Source organism: Melitaea cinxia, chromosome 14 (genome assembly GCF_905220565.1).
Source record: "Melitaea cinxia chromosome 14, ilMelCinx1.1, whole genome shotgun sequence".
Lineage (NCBI taxonomy): Eukaryota > Metazoa > Arthropoda > Insecta > Lepidoptera > Nymphalidae > Melitaea > Melitaea cinxia.
Genome location: NC_059407.1, coordinates 6,100,821 through 6,113,993, shown reverse-complemented (window position 1 = coordinate 6,113,993; position 13,173 = coordinate 6,100,821). Strand labels below are relative to the sequence as shown.

Sequence of the window (13,173 nt, the reverse complement as noted above, 5' to 3'; positions counted from 1 at the left end):
GCGTCGTTAGATTACACGTTGTTACAGAATGCGTTGAAGAAATAAAGGTTCACTGCTCGTTCCCCGTAGGTGATAACGTGATAATATGTAGCCTATATGTTGACCCGACTTCTTAATAATATTCGTGCCAAATTTGAACTAAATCCATGCAGTACTTTTTGAGTTTATCCCGGACATACATACAGACAAACAGACAAAAATTCTAAAAACTATATTTTTGCCTTCGGTATCGATTGTAGATCACAACCCAAGGATTATTTTAAAAAAATATTCAATGTACAGTTTCGACTCTCCTACCAATTTATTATTATTATCAGGCGAGCCGTATGCTTGTTTGCCAACCTAGTTATGAAAAAACCAATATCTTATACATTAAAATGTCGTAGTAATTTCTTTATTTCATTTGATTATGTACTTTACCTACCAGAAGCAAGACTTTATTTTTTCGACAATTAGCACATTCAAATGTTTTAATATATTTTACACCTTTTTATATCAGTCGAAAATGAGGAGACAAGCGGGCAATATAAAAATATGGATATCGCCTAAAGCAGGTAGCTTAATTTTTAATTAAAAACTGTCTGTAATTTTTTTTTTACAAATTAGTTGACCCACAACAATTTTGTGACCACACATATTGACCGCTTATGTAATTCATTGCTTATGAATATTAGGAAAAACACACAGTAGCAAATTAAATTGAAGTTTGATTAATAATATTAATAAATAACTTGTATAGGATTAGAGCACAGAAGCCGATCGAGATTTCCTCAGGCGGTCGCAACTCGCACCTGTCCGAGTTCCCACGTCAGTTACACAACATTTTTTTTTTAAATATTTGCAATCATTTTAGAACATCCAGTTCAGGATGTGATTTTTTTTACAATAAACTCATTTGAGACAAGTTACTCGTTTTTTTTATTAACCCGGCGTCACAAGAGGAAGAACGACATTAAAACACGTCCGATTCTTGGTTTTATCGTCGTTTTAATCTAAGGTAATCTAGTCGCCAGTAATTACTGGCTATGATACAAATACCTTGTATATGTTCATAATTTAATAGTTTTCTTATCTTGTTTTTATTAACACATAAAATATCCACTTAACGTTCTTTAATTGTTTTTTGCAAAGAAATATGAAATATACATTATTATTTATCATTGCAGTTTGATTTATTAAAAAGGTCGGTGCCATATAATATATTACAATGAAAGATGTTATGAACTAAAGATTTTTTTTATGTAATTATTATCCATTTTGTACCCTAGTATGAAAAAACTGTGATAACGTATTTTTTAAAAATCAACGAGAAATCAACGAATTTAAGATGTCGTAATAATTTATTTGGAACCGGAAAGTGTAGATAACACAAGACAATCACGAACGCCAAGACTACGACAAACTTTTGTATAGGCTAGGCAATACAAACATATCGCGTACGGAGATCGAACCATTACCTATCAGTGCATTAACCAGTGCAGTGACCACTGCGCTAACACGTCGTCAATATCATATATAAATTAACGACGGCAACCGTCGTGTAAGTCCCGAATCAATCCTGCGTATATAATTATCGATTAAATACGCATAACACTTATACATACTGTTTATTACTGAGATTTAGCAGAACTCGCACCTGCCCACTGTTCCCACGCGACACTAGCAGAACTTATTCATGACCTCACACGTAATGACCATCGATCAATCAATCTCTTAATCTATGTAAATTAACGTCTAACTACTTTCCTTGGTGTCTCATTGATTGTTCGACTTGAATGAAGAGCCATATGACATAAAACTTAATTTTATGGATATGCATTTGTGTAATAAATGTAGAACAGATTCGTTGAAGAAGTAAAATAACCAGTCTTTTTATTGTGAAATGATTAGTTCAAATTTCGGACAGTTCCGGCTTATATTTGAATAAATTCAGCTTATTTCAAAATTTGTACAATTTCTTGAAATGAATTAGCTACGTAATTATGCGAAGTCATATTATACATATAATTTGCACAGAATTCATTTCAGCCAGCTATGCCCCGTTATACTTTACGGTAAACAGCGACAGGTTTTGCGTACATATTCAACAAGTTTACGTATGATCCGGCCCGGTCGTGTAAAAAATACATAATTTCTTTACTATTACAATTTACGGTATAACATAACGATCGAGTGACATTTAAGTAATATCTGAGTGATATTAATTTCATAGGTACGTATTTTAAAACGTTTTAAGATAAAATCACGACCTTGATTACCTTTAGATATGTTTGACCTTTGAAATCCAGACTTCGGGTTATTGTTACATTTTAGTTGATTTAGTAGAATCAAAAGCAATTTTAACAAAATAACACCGGATAAAATCGATGAGAACAACAAATTTTCAATTAAAATTAGTTGCCAAAGTGATACCTTGAACGGCAACATGTCTGAACTTGAAAAGCAATTGGATAAGTTAACGACATTGTCCTTTTGTCAGTGCAGGTGCAGTGACGTTGGCCCTGAGAATATCCCGGGACTGGACACTCTCACGCCTCCGCGTTTTGCAAACCAGTTCCTGCATTAAAACCGTGTAAGTGCCGTCAATACTAAGATAGCTTATGATTGAAAAAAGACGTCTAGACGGGTATCTGTTCAACTATCAACAGAAAGTTACTAGATCTATTTAATTACGAGACAACAACTTGTATTAGCCGTGACAGATATAAGTACCAGCTACAGGTACTATATAACCATATCATACGTACTGTAAAACTTGGTTAAATTTAAATACTACAGTAAATATTGAAATCAGGCACTAGTCATAACTTTTTTCTATTCAAATTTTTCACACGGAGTTAAATCAATAATAAATCACAATAACCCCGTTTTGTTTGGAAATTACCATAAAATCAGTCGCACGACGTCAATTGTTTAAGTGAGGGTGTCCGTGTGAATGGTCAGTGCCGGCAGGAAGCGGCGTTGATGCGTGTAATCTATTCCAATTCCAACGCGTTGCAGTAATCTGCTGCGTACGCGCTGACAACTGGGACAGTTTACTGTTGTAATTAGAACACATGTAGCATATGCCTGGTAATTTTTTTTAAAGAGTATAAATCATAATAGTATCTTTTGTTAACGGATACTGTTTTTCCACAGTGTTGCTTCCAAATGCCAAGGTGATCAGTAATTACGTGCTACAAATATCTACTATCGTCCGATTGATCATACTTATGCTACTCTGACTAAGCGGCCGGTTTTTAGAAATCTGTATATAGTATCTCCTTTAAAGGCAGTAAGCCGCTTGCATATGGTAAAGGAGAAGGCAGTAAGGCGATACGGCGTCAGGCGGTAACCGAATCTTGGTCACGGCGGAGCGCACACGTCGCGACGCGCGAGCCGCTCTGCTGGACAGACAGACGGACCGCCAAAACCTTTGGCATATGGATGACAACTTATATCATGCAAACAACCGCGACCGGTTTGCCGATTAATGTTGTAAGTAAATCACGCAGAAGTAAACTTTTCACGCTCGTAACTCCGAGCCGTAACGACTTCCATTAACCGTGGCTGAAGTCGATCATATAAACGTTGGACTGTATATGTAATATTAACTCGTTCCTAAAATTATTTGCGATGGTTCAAGAATAACATGTTACGTGTAGTTTGTAGCAGAAGCTAAAGCTTTAACTCTTTGATAGTTAAATATATATTTATGTACATATATACTTATTAATTTATTTATAGAAAATATAACCCAAACTAATTTTATCTGCCAACCCGCAGTAGAGCAGCGTGGTGGATTAAGCTCTGATCCTTTTCCCACATAGAGAAAGAGGCCTATGCCGGAGTGGGATATTACAAACTGAAGGAAAAAAAATTGCTTACATTTTATTGTACACTACAACTCATAATACATATTAAACACAGTTTGAAGAAGTTACAGATTGATTGTGGGCGGATTTATGGCTATTTGACCATTTCATCTAGACAGCCCATTTTTTTACCTGTAAATAAGTTGAAAAAATGATTACACATAAATTACCTCAGTATATTTTAATGCAGTATGCATACAAACTACTCATATTATACAAATGTTATACAAGTAAAAATAAATTTAATAAAATAATGTACTTGTCTATGAGTTCACTAAAATGAATATAACATTATGTTCCTTTAATAAAAGTATAAGTTACGGTTAAAAGTTAAGTAAATAAATGACGAGTCAATTTGACTTATCGTACCTGTCAGATTGTACCTGTTTTATAGCACGTGTTTTATACATTTTGGGTTATTTCAATTCTCCTTCAAATGTCAGGAGTATTCTTTTAATAATGCAATGATTGAAAATAGTCTACAATTAGCTGAAATAGTCGTAACGAATTGCTTCCTTATTAAAAACCGCCCTTCTTCCTGTTGTAAAGTAGATCTTATTAACCGCACAGCTTAATATCACTATAGTACGTGAGTATTCGTTATTCATGTCAATTTTTTTAATAAATTAAAAAGGAGTTCTTGCATATTTATTTAACTTGAACTTCATTGAAATTAATTTCACCAGTTGAGAAGCAAACAGCCTTTTAAAAAAGAAAGAAAAAATCTAGTTACAGTTACGTGAAAGGACCGAGTTGCAATACACCCAATCAGTAGATACCAATTAAAGAACTTGAAAGGTTGATAAAAAATATAAAAAAAAAACGGTAACGAGGGCATTATCGGTAAAGTAAATTATCGTTCTCTGGGCGCAGTGGTTCGCAGTATCCATAAGCGGAGATCGTAATGATTCCATTCGATCCAGATCTGAAATAAGTATACCAAAATCCGTTACATTGACACACTACTTGCTTAAATCGATATGTTTACCAAAAATAAAGTTACAACATGACATTTATTTTATAAAAAAAAAAAAAAAAAAAAAAACTTTAATAAACTACACTTTTGATACAGTTAAATAATGAAAACGCTTATAATTTAAATCGATTGCTTTGAAATTTAAATAAATGTACAACTTTTGAGTAGCTGATAAATTGATTTGATTGGGAAAGGAGAATAAATTAATAATTTATTGATTAAATAATTCATTACGGAAATGCCGAGCAAAGTCATTATGACTGGATATTTAGTGCGGGATCACACTATCATGAACACATTTCATGATATACCATAAAGTGGGTAAACATTTTAAATTTTAATTTTTTTTAAGACAGTAAAGACGCTTAATATATTACTCAATTTGAAGTATTAACTTCAATTTAAAAATTTGACTACAATTTTTCAATTACTGTTTCGAATATGAAACTTATTACCGAAACAGACTACATCCTTTTTATTGAGTTAATCTCAAAATATAAATACGAAAATAGAAGAACTTTACACAAATACACAAATAGAAGTAATGTCTTAACAAAATTTCGATATACTCGTAATTGGCAAGCCAGAAAAGCACAGAGTACAAAAACAATGGACTAGTTTCTGGTAAACTATCAGGCAGGTTAACTGGTGTCTCAACGAATAAACTAAAACTTTTGGTTACAGGATGTGAATAGAAATATGTATCTGATAAAAGTGAAGATTTGATCTTGAATCAATACACATAATAAATGTGATTTTTTTAACCGACTTCAAAAAAAGGAGGTTACTCAATTCGACCGTATATATATATTTTTTTTTTCTTGTGTATGTTCGGGAATAACTTTGAACCGATTTTGATAATTCTTTTTTTGTTGGAAAGTAGATATCTCTGGTGTGGTACCATGATAAGGAAATCAGGATCTAATGATGGGATCCCAGAGAAATCGAGGGGAACTCGAAAATCCGCATAACTTTTTACTGGGTGTACCGATTTTGATGATTTTTAATTTAATCGGAAGCCGATGTTTATCATGTGGTCACATTTAAATTTCATCGAGATCTGATCACAGCTTTTGGAGTAATCTTTGATCATGCATATTTACTTGACTATTTTTTGGTCTACCTACGTTGTATTATTTAAATATAGTTGTATGTTAGATATCTCATTCTTCGAACTTTTTCCCAACTAATAAATTTTACCCTAATTAATTTTTTATTTAACAGTCCGATTTATTGTCTTCCGTATATTTTATAAACTCTTTTGACGTTAAATTATGAAATGTAGTAGTTTTCTTCATGTTTTTTAGTATTAATGGCTTTCATTAGAGCTAAACGAGCACAGAATACACTAAAACGATAGTTATATTCGTATATTAAAACTAGTGACCCTCCACGGCTTCGCACGGGTGCAGTACCAACACTAAATATAAAATATTATTGTGGAAGAAGTCACTATCTAGTGGATAAGACCGCCCGTTGTATGGCGATGTAATTATTTTTTTCCCCTTAAGCATTATTCTTATGTAATTGTTATATGTTACTGTGTGCAATAAAGTTATTTATTATTATTGTTATTAATATTATTATTATTATTATTAAAATGTAGAATAAAATTAATATAAAATATGCGCGAAAAATGTGTTTATTTACGACATCACATTAGAAATCTCTAAAACTATAGTATGCATGTATTGTTTATACAAACCTTCCTCTAGAATCACTCTATTTACTAAAGAAAACCGCATCAAAATCCGTTGCGTAGTTTTAAAGATCTAAGCATACAGACAGCGTCGGGAAGCGACTTTGTTTTATACTATGTAGTGATAACAGGAACGTCAACGAGTTGTGATAGGACAGTTGACATGAACTGGTTGATCTTGATAGTTGATAGGTCAATGCCATTTTGTATCCATTCTTCCTATATACTCGTATATTTAAAAAAACTGTATGGACCATCGCATTAGGTAATAATCCTGTATAGTATATTTAATCAATAATTTAGCAATAAATAAATAAATAAAACCAAAAATACGTTGCTATAACTATATTTTACGGAGTTTCATCTGATTTAATAATCTCTTAAACTGTTGCTTCCTGGTGATAAATGTCAACTGTTGTATTAAAATTACTCCGTTTAAATGTTAATATTTAAACAGTTTTTTTAGGTTAAAATGTTTAAAAAAAATGGACTGTTACCTACTATTTAAACCTGTCATTAACTATTAGGAAGCGAATAACGAAAATAATAACTTTGGCCTCGTGTTCACTGATTTATATTAGAGATGCCACGAATATTCGGCAATTATTCGGTATTCGGCTATTCGGCCTCTTTTTTTCGCTATTCGGTATTCGGCCGAATATGGTTAACCATTTGGCCGAATACCGAATAGCAATTTTTTTATTTCCAACGAACTGTTTTTCCGCGACTTCGCGTAAATTATAGCACATGTCCTTTCTAAGGCTCTAGAGTATCTGTGTACCAAATTTTATTAAAATCGGTTCAGCAGTTTGGGCGTGAAATCGTGATAAACAGATTTACTTCCTTATTTATGATAAAATACAGTAAGGATTACCAAATAAATTATGAAAAAACTCAAAATATTACTCACAAAGATATTTATTTAACCAAAAAAGAACTAACAAATTAAAATTTAAAATCTACCAGTGGTAAGAAACAAACACAACAAACAAACTGCCAGTTTATTGTCTTCATTATAAATTTCATAAAAGTTCCAAATAGGCGATTTCTTATAATTGGTTTCATTTAACTTTACTCGAATCAACGGTGATATTTCTTATGGTAATCAATAACATTAAATGTTATATTTTAGTAGTTATACAGTACGTACGATGCACCAACGACCAACAAATAAAGCTGGTTGTAACACAACCGTGAAGTACATATTACTTCAACGATGCAAGTGTAAACTCGTACGGTGACGAGTTGTGTCTTGTCGCCCGCGAAAAGTACTAAGTGTGGCCGAATATTCGGCTGCCGAATGTTCGGCGCTTCGGCCAAGAGCCTCGCCGAACATTCGGTATTCGGTATTTGGCCAAATTACTATTCGTGGCATCTCTAATTTATATAATGTTACTTTTAGAAATACTTAATAGTTTTAGTAAATCTATTTCACATTTTTCAATTTTCTATATACCTAGATAATGGTTGTAATTTGACTCAGAGCCTAAACTTTTCTTACGCATTTAAATTAAATAGGTACCTACGTTCTTTTTAAATTTCCTTTCATCATCATTAGTTCAGACTATCTATTATATCTAATATATATCTATATAGCCTCCACAAGTTTGCACCAAAAATGGCATGAACTCATGTGTTTTTCCCATTAATTTTCCTATTTAATAAATTTGAGGTTCGTATCCTTTTGCGTACCTAGTAATTCTTTTTCGTGTAGCTAATATAACACACGACAAACACGACTGATGCAGAAAACATGCTTAAGTTCTGCCAAACGCGTAGCCACATGTTTCAATTTGTATTTTCATTGACACAAAATACAAGTCGCAAACGCATTGTGATTCTCATTTACCTGGTAGAAATAGGTTGTAAGCGCCGCGGTAAATATGGGATTTTGGGCATCTCTTCCTGAGCTGTACGTGTTCTAAATATCTGTTCGACCTTTTCTCACGTACATTACGATTAGAGTACTTACTTAGCTAGCTTACTTTAAGAATGTTTTAAAAATACTCGATACTTCGATTTGATGAATAAGGTCACTACATACCTACCTAACTTACGATTATGTAGACGTTTGAAAAAAAACAAATAAGATATTCTAGTGTGTATTGAAACTTCGCCAGGGCTAACCGATTTTTACCTGTCATCTGAGCCATTTACAGAGAGCAAGACAGTACAATAAAGAATGTACTATGCTGTTTTGCTTCGACAAAGCATAGCAAGATAAAATATAGCTATATGTGCGAGCGAGAAAGCCAATATAACGTACAAAAAGTGAAGAGAGATGAGAGAAAAAGACAAAGGGTAAGTTTTGTTGCTTGTTAGGCTTATTGTTGTAGGTGCCTACGATGCCGATCCTTTGTCCTTTTTATCAGTATGCGAAAATGCGTCCCAACCCTAATTAATGTAGCTTTTGAGTGATGACGTAGTATAGAAATAATTGTTTGCCCGCATACGAAAAAAAAACCGACTTTAATTACATCGACAAGTAATAAAAAGTAAGTAGACGAAAAAATAGTCAAGTAAATACGCGCTATCAAAAATTAATCAAAAAATAGTCATCAGATCTCGATAAAATTTAAATGGGACCAGAGGACAAGCACCCGCTTTCGATTAAAACAATAATCATTAAAATTATTTATAAAGAATAAACTGCCCTACCTGGAATACCCTAGTGGATAATACAGCTCCCGGGGCGAGGTGGCGAATGCTAACGCGACCCCATCTCGCCCCACTCAGGCGGACGACTGCTCACACGTGGTGGTTTTTAACTTTTTAGTCAGTAGGAGTCTGACATAACCCTCTAGCGCCCCCGCGTTGGATTTTCCCCACGTAAAAAAGAAGTGGATAATACAGCTCACTACGTTATAATAGATGCATCCTTGGATCGATTTTTCACTGAAATAGTTTTTAATGAAGTCAGATAGATGTCGTTGTCGTGACGTGGCGTTGCACCGTCTCATAAATACGCGTCATCAAAGATTAGTCAAAAAGTGCTCATTATATGTCAATCATATTGAAATGAAACTATATGACAAGTATAAGTTTTTGATTTATAAAAGAAACATCAAAATCGGTGTACCCAGGAAAAAGCTATGAGGTATAATACAAAAAACAGTCAAGTAAATACACGTTATCAAAGATCATTCAAAAAGTAGTAATCAGATTTCTATCAAATTTAAATAAGACTATGTGACAAGTATTTACTTTCGATTAAAGTAAGAATCATCAAAATTGATAAACCCAGTGAAAAGTTATGCGATTTAATACAACATAGGTTGACGAAAAAATTGTCAAGTAAATACGCAATATTAGATATAACTCTAAAAGCACTTTTCCGATCTCAATTAAATTTAAATGTGACCAAATGACACGAAACACCTTTCAATTAAAATAAAAATCGTCGAAATCGGCCCACCCAGTCAAAAGTTCTGATGTAACATACATAAAAAAATTCAATCGAATTGAGAGCCACCTCCTTTTTGGAAATCGGTTAAAAATAAATAACAACTTAACTTTTTTACCTAAACCTATGTAAGGATAAGTCACTAATAAAAAAAGAATAAAAATTTACCTACTTATACTATGATGTGTTTTCTGTTTGTCTATGTACAAGACAATGTAATTACCATCCTCGTGATTATCTCGTTGATAGTACGCCGATAATATTAATGGAAATCATGTCGTCACTTCTCTGCACTTAGCGGCCATACAAATTCTGCTTCGAATCTCGTTACCTCGCGATTTGTGTATCAATAGGCACCCATAACATCTGTAGAAATTGCGTAAGCGCCCTTTTTGACGTCTTAACCTTAACTATAATAAATTATTCAACAATGCCGTTCGAAGTCATAGAACACAATAAAATAAACTTTCTTTTAACGAGTCCTATGACTTTACAATTTCTACGTCATAGCAAAATACGTTATTATAAAAACGTGTTCTATTATTACAAGTATATAGAATAATTGTCCGTGAAGAGATTCGTTATTTTAAATAGGCTATTGACAAAATTAGTAGTTATGCTATTTTTTTTGCACATTAAAAATTATTAAAATAATAAGAGTACTAAACAAAATTCGTACCATATTTTTGTCTCTCGATATGTTCATATTATAATTGCACTCTACTATACTTTATTTATAAATAAAAATAATATAAAATTGCTTTTCAAGATAAATAGATAAAGTTAAGAATTGCTTGTAAACTAAATAGCGTTTACGGCCACCATCGTGAAGCCTCCATAGCTCAGGGGTTAGAGCACTGGTCTTGTAAACCAGGGGTCGAGAGTTCAAATCTCTCTGGGGGCAATGACCCGCTTTTTTTATTGTAATATTAATTTGAAAAAACAAGTATTTGTATTTAGTTTTTTTTTGAGTAAAGATTAACTATCTAAATTAATAAAAGCCGTTGTAATAAAAATATTACAGTAAAACTGGCACATTTTAAATAGTTTTAAAAGAAAAACATATGTATGTATTGTTGAAAGCTTATTTTTATAAATAATTAGTAAAAACATCAATATGAGTTTACTGCATAGCTCTACATTATTATATGAATAAATACTACATTATTACATAAATATATTTATATCATAAAAGATCGAAATACGCAAATTTGTAAGTTTCTAAGTTAGATAAATTATTATTAATAACTACGAAGGAACGGTTTCTGCCATTATGTTATTTGAGATTAGATAACTATATATTAATTAAAATGCTGTGTGGTTACGGTATTAAATAATAAAGTCACCCCCTCTCTTCCCGTGGGTGTCGCAAGAGGCGACTAAGAGATAACACAGTTCCACTACTACCTTGGCATTTAAAAAGCCGACCAATGGCGGGATAACCATCCAACTGCTGGCTTTAAAATACACGGCCGAAGACGGGCAGCAGCGTCTTCGGTGCGACAAAGCCAGCCCTGCGATCACCAACCCGCCTACCCAGCGTGGTGACTATGGGCAAAACACATGAGTTTACGCTATTTTTGGCGTGAACTTGTGGAGGCCTATGTCCAGTAGTGGACTCCGAAAGGCTGATGTGATGTAATGACATTAATTAAGACCCTTTCTTTGTTTATCGTGACTTATGAAAATATTAATTATGTATATTATATATCAAATATTATATACATATTGTAATTAAAATAAATCTTGTGAGTCTTAATTCAATTTCCAACATAACAACAGGTAGAGCTATTTGTCCACTACTAATAAGGCTAGCTGATAGACTTTACCGATTATTTGGAATATTGTTGCTTGGCGTATATCGCTATGCACGCCAAATTCTATGTGATAAAAGTATATAAATATTTTTTCACGACTGCCAAACGAGACTCAAGCTTTTCGGGTGTACGTTTATATATATGTAAAAATGTGACTATGTAATATTCGTTGTTACCAGTTACGGGCTAAGCGGCTTACCCTATTTATAAAAGTTTAAAATTAAAAATTAGGAATAAGAAAAATTTGCAAACTGCAATGTATTTTACTGTCAAATTATCAATATTATGTTTTCGAATCGCTATTTCTTCTATTTCTAATTAAATTTTATATAAAAAGAGAGTTCCAGTCCGAGTAAGCCCCATTTTGTTATGGACATCGAATTCCATTTGCAACATTCACTGTGCTCTGAGCAACGCTACGAGTACGGCGACGCACGGGTTAGTTAAATCCTTCCCTACGACACCGACTCGGCCCTCATCACTATGATGCGACGCTTTCCGTCCTGTCTCCGGGGACTTTCCACAGGGTGATAGAGTCATAGAGACTCAGTATGTGACCCCGATGGTTGAACTGGTCGGAACTCCCAACTCATTCTCTTCGGTCACTGTGTGTATATATGCCGATTCTCTTAAAAACTTCAATACCGCGATTTAGAATTAGCCACACCTAGTCATTTCTGTTGCAGAGCCATCTATTGGCGACTGTTGATAGTACTTAGTTGAAACGTTTTTTTTTTTCAAATTTCTTTCAAGTTATAAAAAAAAACACAATAAATAGAGATCCACAAAGCCATTGTTGTTGTCTTACGATACCTTCTATGATTTATAACCGATGCCGAGGCTCATAACTGTAAAATTGCGATAAAACAGCAAATTGATACCTGAGATATAACAGTACCTCGTATCGTAGTAACTATGTGGAACATTAGAATTTGTCCTCAACGGCATTGTATCAGCTAAAAGTAATAGATTCTAAGTCAACAGAAATGTATCTACATAAAATAAATTCATATACAAAAAGATTTTTATATACATTTTTACTTGCACATAAAAAGCAATGACAGCATTATTTGAATACACTCGATAATGTAATTGATGGGAACAAAACATTTGAGCTTACAACTTCACCAAATTAGATAGGCCTTATGGACTAGTCGGCCCTACGTCTCTAGTATAATGTGAAAGCACTCAGTTTAAGGTTTCTTTTATTACACGCTGATAAAATTTATAATGCTAATGCTTGAGCCTGTAATATCCCACTGCTGGGTCTAGGCCTCTTTCCCCATATAGCTTCGGCTAGCTTAATCCACCACGCCGCTCCACTGCGGGTTAGCGCATATATTCCCTACTATTAGTAGCGATCGCTATAGGTGTACATGATAACAACTGGGACAGCTTAACGTGCTCGTGGGTGTTTAGGCGCC

General features: G+C 33.4%; 1 non-coding gene across 1 annotated transcript; it reads left to right on the top strand.

Annotated features, from left to right (window-relative positions):
- Positions 1-10,763: 10,763 nt before the first annotated feature.
- On the top strand, positions 10,764-10,836 carry Trnat-ugu. Its single transcript has one exon. It is a non-coding gene; the product is annotated as a tRNA-Thr (tRNA).
- The last annotated feature ends 2,337 nt before the right edge of the window (positions 10,837-13,173 follow it).